The sequence below is a fragment of the Cebidichthys violaceus genome, unplaced genomic scaffold, assembly GCF_023349555.1.
Source record: "Cebidichthys violaceus isolate CVI_PGR_0920_01 unplaced genomic scaffold, fCebVio1.0.p SCAF_2, whole genome shotgun sequence".
Lineage (NCBI taxonomy): Eukaryota > Metazoa > Chordata > Actinopteri > Perciformes > Stichaeidae > Cebidichthys > Cebidichthys violaceus.
The window spans coordinates 18022208-18037013 of record NW_027176372.1 but is presented as its reverse complement, the minus strand read 5'-3'; the positions used below and the strand labels follow the sequence as shown (position 1 = coordinate 18037013).

The following is a 14806-nucleotide window of genomic DNA, read 5'->3' as shown; positions in this document are numbered from 1 at the left end:
TTAAAGAAACAAAGCAGGCACCGTGAAACTACAGTATTAAACTGGACGATCCCAGGTAGGTGACAGTGACAATTTCATTAGTTGAGGTTTGTTCCTGAAAGACTGCCCTCGTCTCCCTCTGCGCCAGTCATTCAGGATTCACCAATGACTGGGTTTTACTGGTTATGACTAATCAAAACGTTCACCTCCAGGACAGGGATTAAACTTCTGGGACTGAGCTCTGACGCTTAGGTCATTGTCTACAGGACTATGGTGAGACACAACAAAAACCTGTAACTCACAGGTGAGAAACTATCAAGAAAAGGGCAGCAGATACGAAGGACACTAACATTGTCTAAAGACACAATTTCAAAGTAAGAAAGTGAAATGATATGAGTGAGCTTGAGTGTGCACAGTGGGTGCTTATCAGTAGGCTTATCCAGTTACCGTTCATTCAACTTCCTGGTTTTCCAACACTGATAACTCACAATCAAGCACCTTTAAACAGACACACTCCGCATTTCATTTTTGATCAACATCCCAGTATTTTTTTGCCTGGCTGGCTCTTTGTCAATACAGACAAAACATTTTTTAAATCCCTAAAAATTAAAATGCAGAATTTTTATTTTGCATTTACGAGTTCACTAGGTGAAGTCGCCAATTTGCTTGTATTGTCTGACCAATGGTCCAACAGCTTGAGATTTTTTATTTACTCTCTCATATGACAAAGAAAATCATCAGATCCTTACATGTCAGAAGCTAAAACATGAAAATATTTGGCATTTCTGCTTAAAAAAAAAAAATGAAATGATTAGTCAATTATCAAAATATTTGCCAATCAATTTTCTGTTGATTGACTGATCGATTCATCTACTAATCGTTGCAGCTTCACTAAAAACATGTACTGCACATTTTGCAGCTAAGATACGTCAGAGATATGACCGTAATCGGTTAAGCTTGACTCCACACAAATAAATTCACAACTTTTGTCAAAACATGACGCTGAAGTGTGGCTTTGTCCTCTTATTGACGATGTAATTACCCATATTAAGGTATATTGAGTTAGCTCTGCCATCCACAGCCTATTTCTAATAACTTTATTGTGCTGTGACACTTTCCTCACTTGGTAGGGTGAATTCAGATGCATAGAGAACTACACAACTTCCCATAATCCCTGAGACCAGCAAAGTACAAGATGGAGACAGGACTATACAGAAACAGAGCTCAAAGGCTCAAACTCATTTGCACTAACAAAAGTCTCCTCCCTTCTGCTGCACCAGAAACCATGCCTCGACACTGAGCTGTGTTCAAAGCAAACACGATTTGAGCAGCCGCTAAGTGCTTGGAACGGCACTCAACTGAAGAAAGTAGTTATATGCAGACAGCGGCTTCTTTACAAAGTTCATTATCTGGAAAGGAAACAAATAACTTCTCACATCCAATCATGCAGATATTACGCTGATGGAAGGCATCGTGCTGGGTTTGTGAGGCCGTATATGAGGTATTTGTCTATGAGAAAGCTGCGCGCACATGTGCACATAATGTCCTCCTCCAATATTCACCTTGGCTGCTGTTTATCAGATGCTTTATGTGGTTGTTATTCCACAGCCTGGCTGTAGAAGTGATAAAGAGAGATCAGAGGCGAGCAACCACAGCACGAGCACGCACAAGGTTCTGCTTCACCACGCCAACAATAGGTCTAATTTATCTGTATCACATGATAACCAGGGGCAGACGAATGGAAATAACCAAACAGGATTTGGGGGGAGGTGATGACGGGAGGCAAAGACAACCTTCAAGACCTTTTGATGACAAGCAAGACCACTGGCTCCTCTGCTTGTCGGCTTAAGGTGCAGATATGACAAAATGCTCCGAACAAACCTCTGGTCTTTACACTTCATGTAATCATTAGTTTGTCATTTTATTTATTTTTTCATTCAACCTGCAGCCATTTTTTAGGTTGATACTTCCCTTCTCACCTAGAAAACCAAACAAAATTCCAGTTAATTCAGCAAGACAAACAACTTTAATTCATATCTACACATTTTAATAATTTTAAAGACAAGAATCTGTAAAATCAGAATGAGTAAATGATGGTAAAACTTTTAAAGTGAGTACGACCGATATTTTCACCAAGAATGAAGTTCTCTGTGACTGAGAGCAGCTTTAGGCTGAACAACAGGTCAGCTTTGTGTGACTGCTGGGTCAGTGGAATATGTCAACAACAGGAAACAAGGCCCACATTCATTAAGACTCTCAGGATACACATTGACTCAAGATCATCAGGTCATCGTACCATGTGGAACTGACTCTGGAATCAGGTCAAACTGATGCAGCAAAGAACGACATCTTTTCATCACAGCACCATAAACGAACACTAAAGAGAAACTTCAAGTCAAGCAATACTTTTGTTATTGCACTTCAATCCTGCCTCTCTGTTCATAAGTATTACACAAATAAAACAAAAGGAAGTCACACAAATCCCTTGATTCCCATCTTACTCACAGAAATAAACCGTATATCATCACAGTAAATATGCTGTCGGATTGTACGACTGTCAGCAGAATCACAACCAGAAAACAATCAACTATGTAGACAGAGACCGAAACAGAATACAAACCCTCAATGTATTAGGCTCATCTCATCAATAGAGGGGAGTGCATGACCCTCATCCCGGACGTGTACGCTAAATCAGTCTCCCTTTATTCCCTAGGACAGAGCCCAACAGCGCCGCTCATGCTGATGTTAATGTGACTGTGTTTAACGAAGCTTGGTGTTATAATTAACACCAAGCTTTAACGTACCATCACCAGGCCCATTACACTTTAGCTGTGTCACTCTGGGGAGACAATGCCGGCTGAGCCACTTGGGGACTGAAACGCTAGCTTCATGGTGAAGCCGTTTCTTCTGCTGACAGGCTCGCACAGATACACACACACGCACACACACACACACACACACACACACACACACACACACACACACACACACACACACACACACACACACATTCACACAGACATTCACAAAAAATCCACACACACACAGCCAGAGCCAAACATTTACAAGCTCAAACTCTCTCTGTCTTGTTGTTTCTCTTACTCTGCCATTCTTGTTAAGGTGAAGTGTCCCATCTGGAAGCAGAACAGCTTGAGCTGGTGCTTGAGAAAAACACACACACACACACACACACACACACACACACACACACACACACACACACATCACAGGCATACACACACAGGCACACACAAACCAAAGCGCGCACACACACACACACACACACACACACACACACACACACACACAAAGACAGACATAAAGCTGTGAGGCACTCACTCTGATCTATTGTTGTGCTGATTAATGTAGATTCTTAGGTCTCATTCAGAGCTTTTTTTGTTACAAGAAGATGAAAAACAACAACTCAACATTAGTCTGTCTGAAGAGGCAGGGTTAGATAAATTATTTTCTTTAGCGCCCACATAACAGACGGTGAATTCTAATCGGCTCATGCTTTATACTTTTGCTTCCGACAGCCTTTGAACAAGTGCAAGTCCACATCCGTACACAGAAAGCCTTTTCAGCCAATGTCTTTGATGACTTAGACAACAATGCAATCAAGTCGGACACCCCAAAAGCAGAACGCTGATTGTGGTTTGTCTCACGCTATAGGCTGCTTTATTTGAATAGTCAAAATCCCAATGTGTTTGCTTTGCCAATGGGGACTTGTATGAGCTTAATTAAATACAGCACAGTTTACAATCATGCATCTAATGCCGGCTCAGGTCTTAAACAATCAAGCAGCTACCTTGCTACTGTGGAGGGCAACATTTTAAAGGCCATGACGGGTGCTGACAAACTGCTGCCCAATGCGAGGACCCAGTGTGACTGCATGTGTATCTAGTGTATGTGTGTGCAGAAGAAGTTCTATGCTTCAATTAGATACACTTTATGAGACATGACCTTGGAGAATGCCCTAAAATAGAAAATACTGATGTCACGGTTTGTAACATTTCGTAATCTTGCAAACATCAACACAATAAAAGAGGCACAGTCCCCTGGGTGTATACTTGCATGTGTATAAATTCACTTTGTTGACGCATGAATCAGCCTAGAGAAAAGGCATTTGTGGAACAAAGATGATTATCCTTGAATAAACAATCCACTTGTAAAAACTGAATTGCTCCCCCATGAATTGTAGTGGCACAGCTGCAGAGCCAAAACGGGAGCTTCATGGACACTCGATGATGTTGGGATGAAGGGGCTGGTTGAAACAAAGCACCACACCTAGACCCCTGAACCAAAGACACGAGGGCTCTCCCACTGAAGCAGTTATACTTCATTTTAAAAGGAGCATCGTCAAGAGCACAAGAGCTCAGATTCTTGCATTCCTGTATAGTAATGACCTTATTTGTTCTAGGATTACATTTATTGAATATCCCCTGTTCCATACATGCAATTTATATAATCTCAATCTACCCTACAGACAGACAACCATTCACGTTCACATTCAGATTCCAACGGACAATTGTGAGTCAACAATTAATCCAACTTGCGTGGGTTTGTGGACTGTGGCAGGAAGCCCCACGCTCACACGGGGAGAACATGCAAACTCCACACAAAAGGGCCCAAGCCAGCCAGCGTTTACTGAAAACACTAAACTTCAAAGACACGAAGGACGTGCCGAGGTGCAACCAGAGCCAGATGTTAGACATCTATCAAAGAGACTTGTTCCCTGGGTAGAAAGCAGAATAAAAGATCACTTCCAGGAGAGGCCATGCCTCAGTGCAAGGTGGATTATACGGTATGAACAACAAGGCGCATGTATGCACATCCATATGAGGATCCCTAACCTGAACAAACACATTGACACACACACACACACACACACACACACACACACACACACACACACACACACACACACAGATGGACTTTGAGTCCGTGGTCACTCCAGCACCAGTAGACCCATCAGTGGCAGCCGACTCAACCTGAACACTGTGAGACTCTACAGTGAATCACCGGTGTTCATTTTCAGATTGACAGTGGATGTACCACCCCTCATCCACCCCCCAGACCCCCACCCAATCCCTCCACCAGCACTCCCACTACTCTCTGCTCCATGAGTGTAACTGGAATCTATCCATCTCACTGGAGGCTGTCAATCATAGGCTTTTCACTGTAAAGGAAGAGGAGCAGTAAATCACACAGTTGAGGTTTAAAGGCCCCAGAGAGCAAGATGACAGTAAACAAGAGCAGCAGGGGGTCGGCCGTTTTCCTTTTGCAGGGGATTTGGAAAACACACCCTCAGACATTGTCATGGTGTACCTAAGGGATGTTAAAGCTGGAGGAAAAAAAACAACATTTGGATTGTCATTGTGAGAAAATGCTATCACTTCTCATTGGCTACATTTTTCTTTGTAGCAATGTGCTTTTTGGTAGTGGGTGAAAAATAATTGAGACATTATTTAGGAAACAAATAGTTTCAACAAACTGATTAAAGAGTAGTTTAGTGAAGCCAAAGGCAGTGACTCATTGACTTATTTTGCAAGTGATGGAAAAAATTCAAATGAGTACAAAACTTCCCAACAGATTACAGGATAAGTCAGAGCCCATTTATCAACACTAGTATTGTTCTGTAGAAAGATGAGAAAGGGGAGTTTGGGCTTACAAGCACACACACTCCATTGATGTTTTTGATTACACAGGTCTGTAGGTAGAGTACCTTACTGATAAAATGGTTGGACATTTTGGGAAATACTTTTATCGATACGCCTTGCATGTCTGTATGATAAATATGAAGCTAGGGCCAGAGGACGGTTAGCTTAGCTTAGCATTAAGACTAAGAGGGGGAATCAGCTAGCCCGAATCGTTCCAAAATAAGAAAATATCCACCTTCCAGCTCACTAATGAACACGTTATTTCTTTTTGTTTCATTTTGTAATAAAAAATGACAGGTTTTGGGCAGCAACATTTGTCACAGTGGCAGCAACATTCAACTTGTAATTTTTACGGATAAAACAAAAGAGATGCTAATTAATGAGCTTTCATTTTTTTTATCGTCTGGCAAAGCCAGTCTAGATGTTTTACACTGTTTCCAGTCCTCATGCTAAGCTGAGTGAACGGTTGCTGGCTGTACCTTCACATTTACAGCAGACACCAGAGTGCTATCAATCTTCCCAAAAATTCAAACTATTCTTTTAAACAAATAGTCCAGAGAAACTTGCTAGCTTCACTTCACTGGTATTTCAACTGAATCTTTGTATTTTTTTTTTTGAAAGCCAAAACAGTGTTTTAACTGGCAAATCATAAAATGTTTGGGTTAAACTTTTCAACCCCAGTGTGCACTAGTACAATAGTTAGGGGTCTTCTGAAGGCCAGCAGCATTCATGGGAGCCATCAGGTGATTCTCCAGTGGTTCAGGGCTGAACAAAGACAGATGCTATTCAACTGACAAGCCCAGCTTGTAGTCTGTGACCTCAATCTGCTGTGGACCTGTTGTTATGCAGAGAGCATTCCACAAATAGCTCCAAACAGGCAAACAAATAAAGATGCTGGTAACAAATTAAAGAATGTATCCGCCAGCTTGCTAACTTGAAACAGTAAAACAATACCAGGAGAGGGTTACTTCAAAAATGTATTCCGATACAATTACCTGTTATTCAGTAACCTAATCCAAGTATCACAATATTAAAATACCCTAACTTGATTACTTTCCCATGCTCTTACATTACCTTGATACCAAATATGCAAATAAAGACAAGAGGAAAGAAAATGCTGACATTTTGCCATTATTACATAAAGCAAAAAAGGGGAACAAAATCACAGTACAGTGCCTGTTATGCATTCCAGATCTGAAAATACTGTTGTTATCCAAAGCCTGATTTTAACTTGAAGCAGCAGTGTGAAAACCACCCTGCTTTGCAATAGCATAATACAATAACTGTATTATGATTTTGTTCCCCCTTGATGCTTTACATACAAAATAATGGCAAAATGTCTCTGCAGTGAAAGCATTTTTTTTTTTACCAACAAGGGGCCACACCACCTATTATTTCTACCTGTGTGTGACGACTACCTTGCTAAACTGCTGCAGAATGCATGCTTGTCCATCTTTGTGTCGTATTGTGTGTACGTGGTAGTATATTGTTCTAATTACATAACGCCATTCCATGTAATCCATTGCTTCCCAAGACTGAACATTACTTATTAAAAAGCTGCCTGGGATAAAAAAAATAAAAAAATAAAGCTTGAAATGTTTATGGAGCAAGAAAATGCTCAAACATGGCTCGACAAGATGGCGGCTTGATCTCTCTCTCTCTCTGCCTTTGCGCTACGCCTTTCTAAAACAAGGCGCTTTCATTCATTAGTTTATGAGGTAACAGAATACCGTACCTGGAGTCAACACACGTCTCCCCACAGAGAATGGCTGGCCTGTTTGTGCGATGTTGGTAAAGCACAGACCCTCACACATTTTGGCGAGGCACACATTAACATGACTAACGCAGCGCTGCTGTATGGACACTTTCATTAGTGGCCGTGTTAGCAAACATAACTCTGAAGCTCTGAAACATGGCGTTTATTCTAATCACCTCAGCTGAGCATTTAAACCACAAAGAAACGGGACATTGTTTGAGTGTACTCAGTGGAATTTAGTCACATTACTGGATGGAATGCTTGCATTTTTGGGAGGGCAATTCATTTGAGCAATTTGGGTTGAATATATAGTCACGAGTGTAGGACACATGTCAGGAACAGAACTGCTGAGTTTTGCCAGACACTAAGAGACTCCAGTTTAGTCACTGCTATGGTTTCGGAAAAAGGAAATGAGAGAACCTCAAGTTGACCAGAAGACACCAAACTGTACATTTGATTATGTAAGTGGGATCAAGGAGCACATTGAACTTGTTGTGTTACATTTCCGAGCACTCGTTGAAAGAAGCCATGTGTCTCAATGCAGCCGCTGCATGGGATAAAAAAAGAATGCTTCAGCATATGATAAACAGGCCAGGATTTCCTTTGGCCACCCCCTTCAGTCTCGCCGTCTCCCTTCATCTTTTCCTCTCTTCTTCCTCTACTCTCGCTCTTCTTACCGCCTCCACTCGCCCAATCTTTCCTCCCTCTCTCTCTCTCTCTCTCTCTCTCTCTGTCTTTTCCTGCCTTTCTCTCACTCTCTCTCCGCAGCCTTCAGAGCGGTCTGGTTTCATCAAACATGTGATTCCTATTCATAGAATGTAAACAGTAATGCAGCCAAGCCGGTGTTTCCATTTCACATTCAGTGCAGTTGAGCAGGCTAGTTTAAGCTTAACCCTCTCACTGCTACATAGGAGACAGCTCCTATTACGAAACCAATTTCAAAATAAATCTACAATGCTGCATTTGGACCCATCTCAAGGTACTATGTTGCTTAATTCTTATATCCCGTTTGTTTCATTAATTTAGGATTGGTCCGTTTAAGGACAAGTAATTTAGTTTATGTATTTTGTTTTAAATGATTTAGTCTCAAGCTGCCTGAAAGAGTCCTTATAAGGGAAACATTTCAGATTTGAAATAAAAAATTTCAACAGAAGCCACTTTTTCAATTGCATAGCAAGCTTCTGACAGTCTTCAAGGTCAGCCTGCTCTCTTCCACCACATCAGTGCAGTATTAAAAAGGCAGCAGGCAGAACTGTGACTCACTGTACAAGTTAGCTTTCTCATTCCCTGGTTACCAGTGTTGGCTCTTGATGGGGAAAACGTGGCCGGGACTCTGGGGACGAGTTATCTCAGTTCACCTTACCATGCTTCAGTGGATGGAAACTCCTATTATTATGTAACACACAACGGCGCAAGACAATTCTGCATGACTGATGTTGGCACAATAGGAAACTGGCGTGTTGGTCCAGTTATTGACGTGTTGGATGTCATCCAAAGTAAGTTTTGGAACTAATTACATAGCAATGACAGACTGATATTTTTTGTTTTCCAGAATAAACTATTAATACAGTACATGAGTTGGTATATAAATTAAGTATTTACCTTTTTTTGTAATTATACTTTAATTAATAATGGTTTTTTTTATATTTTAACATGATTTTACATTTCACCCAACTTTGAAAGTGAAATAAAATTAGCTGTGCTTGTGAGTTCGGAATAATCTATTATTACAAACACAAATGACTCCTCAAGGGTGTCACCTAATGTGCAGCTGGGTGTGCGTTGTTGCACGCAGCCACATCTATTTTCACAGGCGGATGTGTTTTATGTGCTTTTCACTGCTCATCACCAGTGCTGATGAGGGCTCTTTTGTGTGAAGGACATTTGCTGATGCAAGATACTCAAAATGAAATAAACAATCAGTTCTTGTCAAGCGCAAGGCCAAGCCAGACTTGCTAATTGGCTTAATACATTTATAGGCTACATGAAAGCAGAATGAAATGAGATTTTCACAGGGTTGTGACAGTGAGTAGAACACACCTCCTCTCTTTCACCCTCCACTTAATGCATCTGCCTGTTACAGCTTGGCAGCCAGTGGGTAATGAAGCTAATACTGTCAAACGGCGTCTCATCAGCTCTCCGAGGCTCTTTTGCAGCGGTGGGGAGCCTTATCAGGCCTCAACACAACACCGAGTAGCACCGTGCCCCGGCCTCACTTCATGACGCTTCCATTATTCATGTGCATTTTGCCCAGGTGAGAACAAACCCGGGATCAGAAGTTGGCAGAACGGCTTATTAGATATTTAGACGTGGCTGAGCGTGCCAGAGGGAGGAAAGGATGAAGAGAAAACGGAGAACAGACGAGAGTTACCGCTAACTGTCAACAAAGGCAAAAATGTCAAGCCCACTGGCTAGTGTTAGGGTTGTGAACTGTTGACCCAGGAAATCAGGCTTGGAGATAGATTGTGGTCAGTATCAAGTAGTTTCTCTCTTCAAATATTTTGCTTACAGGACTTGGAGTTTAAAAGTTTAACACAAGGATCCAATCATATGTTTTTTGTTAAAAACCTTTGAAACCTCGTTTTTGATTTTTGAGATTTGTCTTCCTAAAACTATACTTTCTTCTTGGCTGCTAAGGCCTATTAAAACTACAAAGTTTGCTCTCATACACAAGGAATATCGAACATTTTCAAATCCAGTTCACCTTGAATATCACTCAAGAGATTGATTCTGTTTTCTATGACTAAGTTCCAAAGAAGTCCTCAATGACTAATATTTTAGAGCAAAACGATTCCACTACATGTATGGATGAAACAAAAACGACATCAAATAAGATGAAAGAGGGAAAAGGCACACGCTGCAGAACTCGAGAAATCTGTTGTCTTGCAGAAAACAACACTTGCTTGTGTTTACATTTGACTCCAAATCAGCTTAAATTTTTCAATATTTTCATCTGTGTGTGTGCATGTATGTGTACAAGAGCATGGCGCAGAGTTAATGGCTCACCTTTTACTGGTATTTTCTATATATATGCAAATTTACTCCACATCGTGTGAAAAAGCAATCCACGCACCATATAAACGGCCCATTCAGCTTCCGAAAAGAGGCTCTTTTCAGTGGGAAATTGCATCCTGTACACCTATATTAGACTGGAAGACTGTCAAGAAAACAATAGCCCTCTGCATGAAGATTGACGATATATTCCTGAAAAGTTTTCCCAGTGTGAAAAACAGCTGACGTCTTTAAATGCATTTGTATTTGTGCTCTAAAGGAGCTAACTGACCCGAAAGACGCCCGCCACTTTATCAGTAGCTTGCCAAACTGTATTAGCAAATGATGTTGTCCAAGCTGGCGTTATTGATTCTAGAGGACGCAGATACTCAGGTCAATACTGGGGTCTCAAAAGCATTAACAATCCTGACAACTATCCTTATTAAGAAACATTTCTGAGCAAAAACAGCCTGCTGTGGCACAACAATAGATTTGTCTGCTAGAAAATAACATGGTTTGGACGTTTTGCCTCCTCATTGCAGTAAGATAAAAACGTCTCAGGAGGATAAAAACTACACTCAGGCAGCAACAGATTCTGCCAGTTTGTGGTGATAAGATTGAGATAAAGAAAGACAAAGAGTGACAGACAGAACGCCTTGGTGGCGAATGTGTGTGTCCTTGTGTATGCAAACTACCCCATGTGCATGCAGCTCCCTAAACCTGCAGTGGCAGCTGGGGCTCAATCTTCCAAACTGTCTGCACAGATTTCCAGCCGAGGGAAATACATTTTTACGCTTGATACAAAAAGATAATGCAGATGAAAGACTTGTTGGAGTTGTCTCTGCTGAATCATCCGTAACCTCATTACACACAGTAGAAGCAACTAACCTCGTTTTTTTGGGGGACGACTCTGTCTCCCCCTCCCTTCCTTTCCCAATGGAGGTGCAAGGGGGATAAAAATAAGTGTGAAATGACAAAATTAAATCGACGTTTCAATATTTTAATCCCTAGATTGATTTTCCATTCCAGCTCTGGTGGCCTCAGTGCAAAAAAAGGGCCTCATGCTGCACGTTGTAGGACCATGTGTGCCCTCACGTTGGCTGAATTTATCCAGATGCAAAGGGAAATTTCTCATAACCCTAAGACTGAAGTGAACTGCACTGAGCTGAGCTGTCAGCGGTGAGAATAGACTGCTTGACCAAAAGCCATTAAACAAAAGCTGTCCTGCTCTAAGCATTCACCTTGGATCAAAGTCCGTACACCCAGCCCAAAACACAATACATCCAGGAGAGCCATTTCTCACTCCAGCTGTGTATGGAGATGGTGCCATTAATAAAGCAGGATGGGTTTGCGATGTGTTACTAGGCTTTTCAGTTATTCATTATGACCAGGTGTCAGGGGAAGATAAAGGGAGACACAGAAGTAAAGAAAGGAGGTGAAAAAAATACTGAGGTCAAAAGAAATCTGCTCAAAAATAGATCACATGCCCAGAGAGAGAAAAACAAAAAGAGCAATAAAGTGAGAAGTGGGAGACCTTCATCGGTGTGACCCCAGGGAGGGGGGTTCCTGTCCTCTAGCTCGCACTCTCAGTCTACAAAGTCAGAGCCTTCTATTTATACAGCGCTGTAATGTTTGGCATTTCCTTCAGGGGGGGAGAGTATGAGCCATTGTTTTCCTAGGCTGCTGTTCGATTGGCTCAGCAGGCTTCAAAATGTCGGAGGCTAGTAGCTCTATTTGTTCGATTACTTTTATTTATCACTAATAAACATTCATTTGTTCCTTCTCGGGATGGAAAATCTTGTTGTTCCGAGCTCAGACAGATGTATGATGGATTGTTTTTTTACCCTTTGTGAAATATTGATATGAGGCAGATCTGAGCTCGCAGCTGCATCAACAATGATGCAGCAATGATACGCAACACATTATCATTGGAAACACAGTCATTTGCAGTGGCGAGCAGTCACTCTAAACTTCAGGAGCAGACAACTGCACTGACAAAGAGGCAGCATAATAAAACATCACAGAAATATGTAAATATATGCAGCCAATATTCAAATACGAGAGCCTCGTCTAATCTAATCTACTTGGGCCGAGATAGAGTTAGCTTACATGCTCTCTGAAACATTTTGAATTATGCATTTGTGATTTTAGAAAACAAAGACCCCCCCCCCACAACTGAAACCGACACAAATCAATAGGTTGTTAAACAATAGCTGCCCGACGTTGCCGGCATTTTAAAAATAGCCATCCTCCACAGCACTGCACAACAAAAGACAATAATTGTGAAGGTTAACAATGTCTACCGCTATATCAATATTGAACTGAACCGATGGCCCGGAGACTTAATAAAAGAGCTCAGTCCAAGATTTCTTTTGCTGCAGGCAGGTTCACAAGAACTCCTACTCACACTAACGACGGGTCTGGATAAAATGGCCAACTTCAGTGGAGGTATTTTTTTTATTTTAAGGAACTAATAGTGTTACGACATTACACCCTGCAGGGCTCTGACAGATGATCTATGTTTAGCAGAGAGTCTTGGGAGAATATCAGCGACTCCGAGAGATCGTTGTAGCTGTAATCAACCAGCATGAGAGGAGCTGCTTTTAGAGAGGTGTTCCTTAAAGATGCCTGCTGGGCGGATGAGTGTGTATGATGAAAGTATGTATGTGCGAGCATGAGTAAGGCGAGGAAAGAGCCATGTTTTTTATACTCCTCTATCCCTATGACTTTTTTGTCTGTGCTCTTTGCTGTGTAGCTATCAATGCTCCCCAGAATCCTGCTAACATCCTTGAAGCTCAAACATCTTTTTTCACGCCTCGTCCTGTTTACACCTACCCTCTCCAACTGTCTTTTTATAGTTATTTATCTCTCCCTGCCACCGTCTTCCATGGCCAATCCCACTACCTTTATTTATTTATTTATTTTGTATCACAACTGCATCCTGTGCTGGCATTAGTTGTTCATTATAGCTCTGTTAAATGGCCCAGAAATAAAGAGAGTGAGAGTTGGTAACAAGTTTCCACTACAGTTAGAAATCTTAATGAAAAAACGTAATGAAAACTATCTTCTAATGCAGTGACGTGTGAAGCAAGTTGGGTGTTTGTAGAATCTTCCATGACACCCTCAGATTAAAAACAAAAAACACAAACACTCCGCTCACATGTCATGATGAAGTGAACATACATGTACAGTGTTTACCCCAGGGTCACACCACCGTTCCTTTGGGCAGAGCTCGCCACCCTCCACCACCTCCATGGCTCCTGCGTCCCGGAGAGGAGGAGGTGTGTGGTACACTCTACCCCAACAGAGAGACCTCTGGGGTGGGCAGCATGACGGCAGAAACCTGGCCTTACCCCAAGCTCTCGGTGCCAGCAGGTGAGGTCATGGGAAACACGTGTGTCGCTGTCGGAGTATACACAGGCAGCTGGCTGTTAACTACAGCGTGGTGGGAGGTTGGACGCCTCCTCAGCTCAGCTGTTGCTGTTGGGTGGAAAAAGCCCCACTTCTCTTCCTGTCTGGGTGGATTCTCAGGATTTAGACCCCAGATTTTTTTGTGTTTTGCACACATCGGAGCAACAGGACAAGCTTAGGCCGCGATCACACCTTTTTTTCAGTTCTAACCACAACCCAAAATATAACTTTGTCTACATTTTTGTATTTAGTTGTTTTGGTTCAAGCTGTCCAATTACAAGCGAGAAAAATAAAAGGACTCTAAAGATGCTTGATCATTGGACATAGTTTTGCAAGGTTATTGGCAGTCAGGAAGACACAATACATCTCTACATTTAGATAAAATTCCACTATGGCTCAACAATGAGGAAGAAGATTTTTTTATTTTCTATAGGAAAAACTATCTCTGCCTTCCCACGCTTTCATAACTCCTCTCATTCACACATTTCCTTCATCACCAAACAACTGAACCAAGCCGTTATGTTAATGGAGTCTTATTAATTGAAAATGTCAATATTCATTTCAAGTCGTTCTCTCCCTAATGAACTGAGCATTTGCCCTCCTTTCCTAAATGTACCTCCCTGCTAACTGACTGAGACTCACCTGTTGAGGCATCCGAGCACATTCCTTCAAATAAAACTGAAATGCCTCAGAATCGTCAAACGTTGCGCGCATGCAGCTTTAACACAAGAGATTGTTATTGTGGACAATGTATCTGTCCAAGGTGCAATCTGCTGTAGAGAGCTTATTTGGCTGATTAAGTTTCAAATAGCACCACCTTCAAGCAGCAATACCAGACAATTAGATTGCAGCCTTATGTGATTCCAATGCACACCGATGCTGTGTAATCTTATCCAAAGTCTGTGGACATTCCGTCTTCACCCCGGGGAACACAGCCAATAAACCTTTTACCTAAAGAATTAAAACTGTGTCAACAATTCACCTGTTTTGTGACATTTCTTTGGAGTAA

The 14806-nt window shown here is 41.7% G+C and overlaps 1 protein-coding gene across 3 annotated transcripts in view; it reads right to left on the bottom strand.

Annotated features, from left to right (window-relative positions):
- Positions 1 to 14806, bottom strand: part of mid2 (midline 2) — a 134994-nt gene that overhangs the window by 68600 nt on the left and 51588 nt on the right. The gene's annotated exons all lie outside the window — the stretch shown is intronic.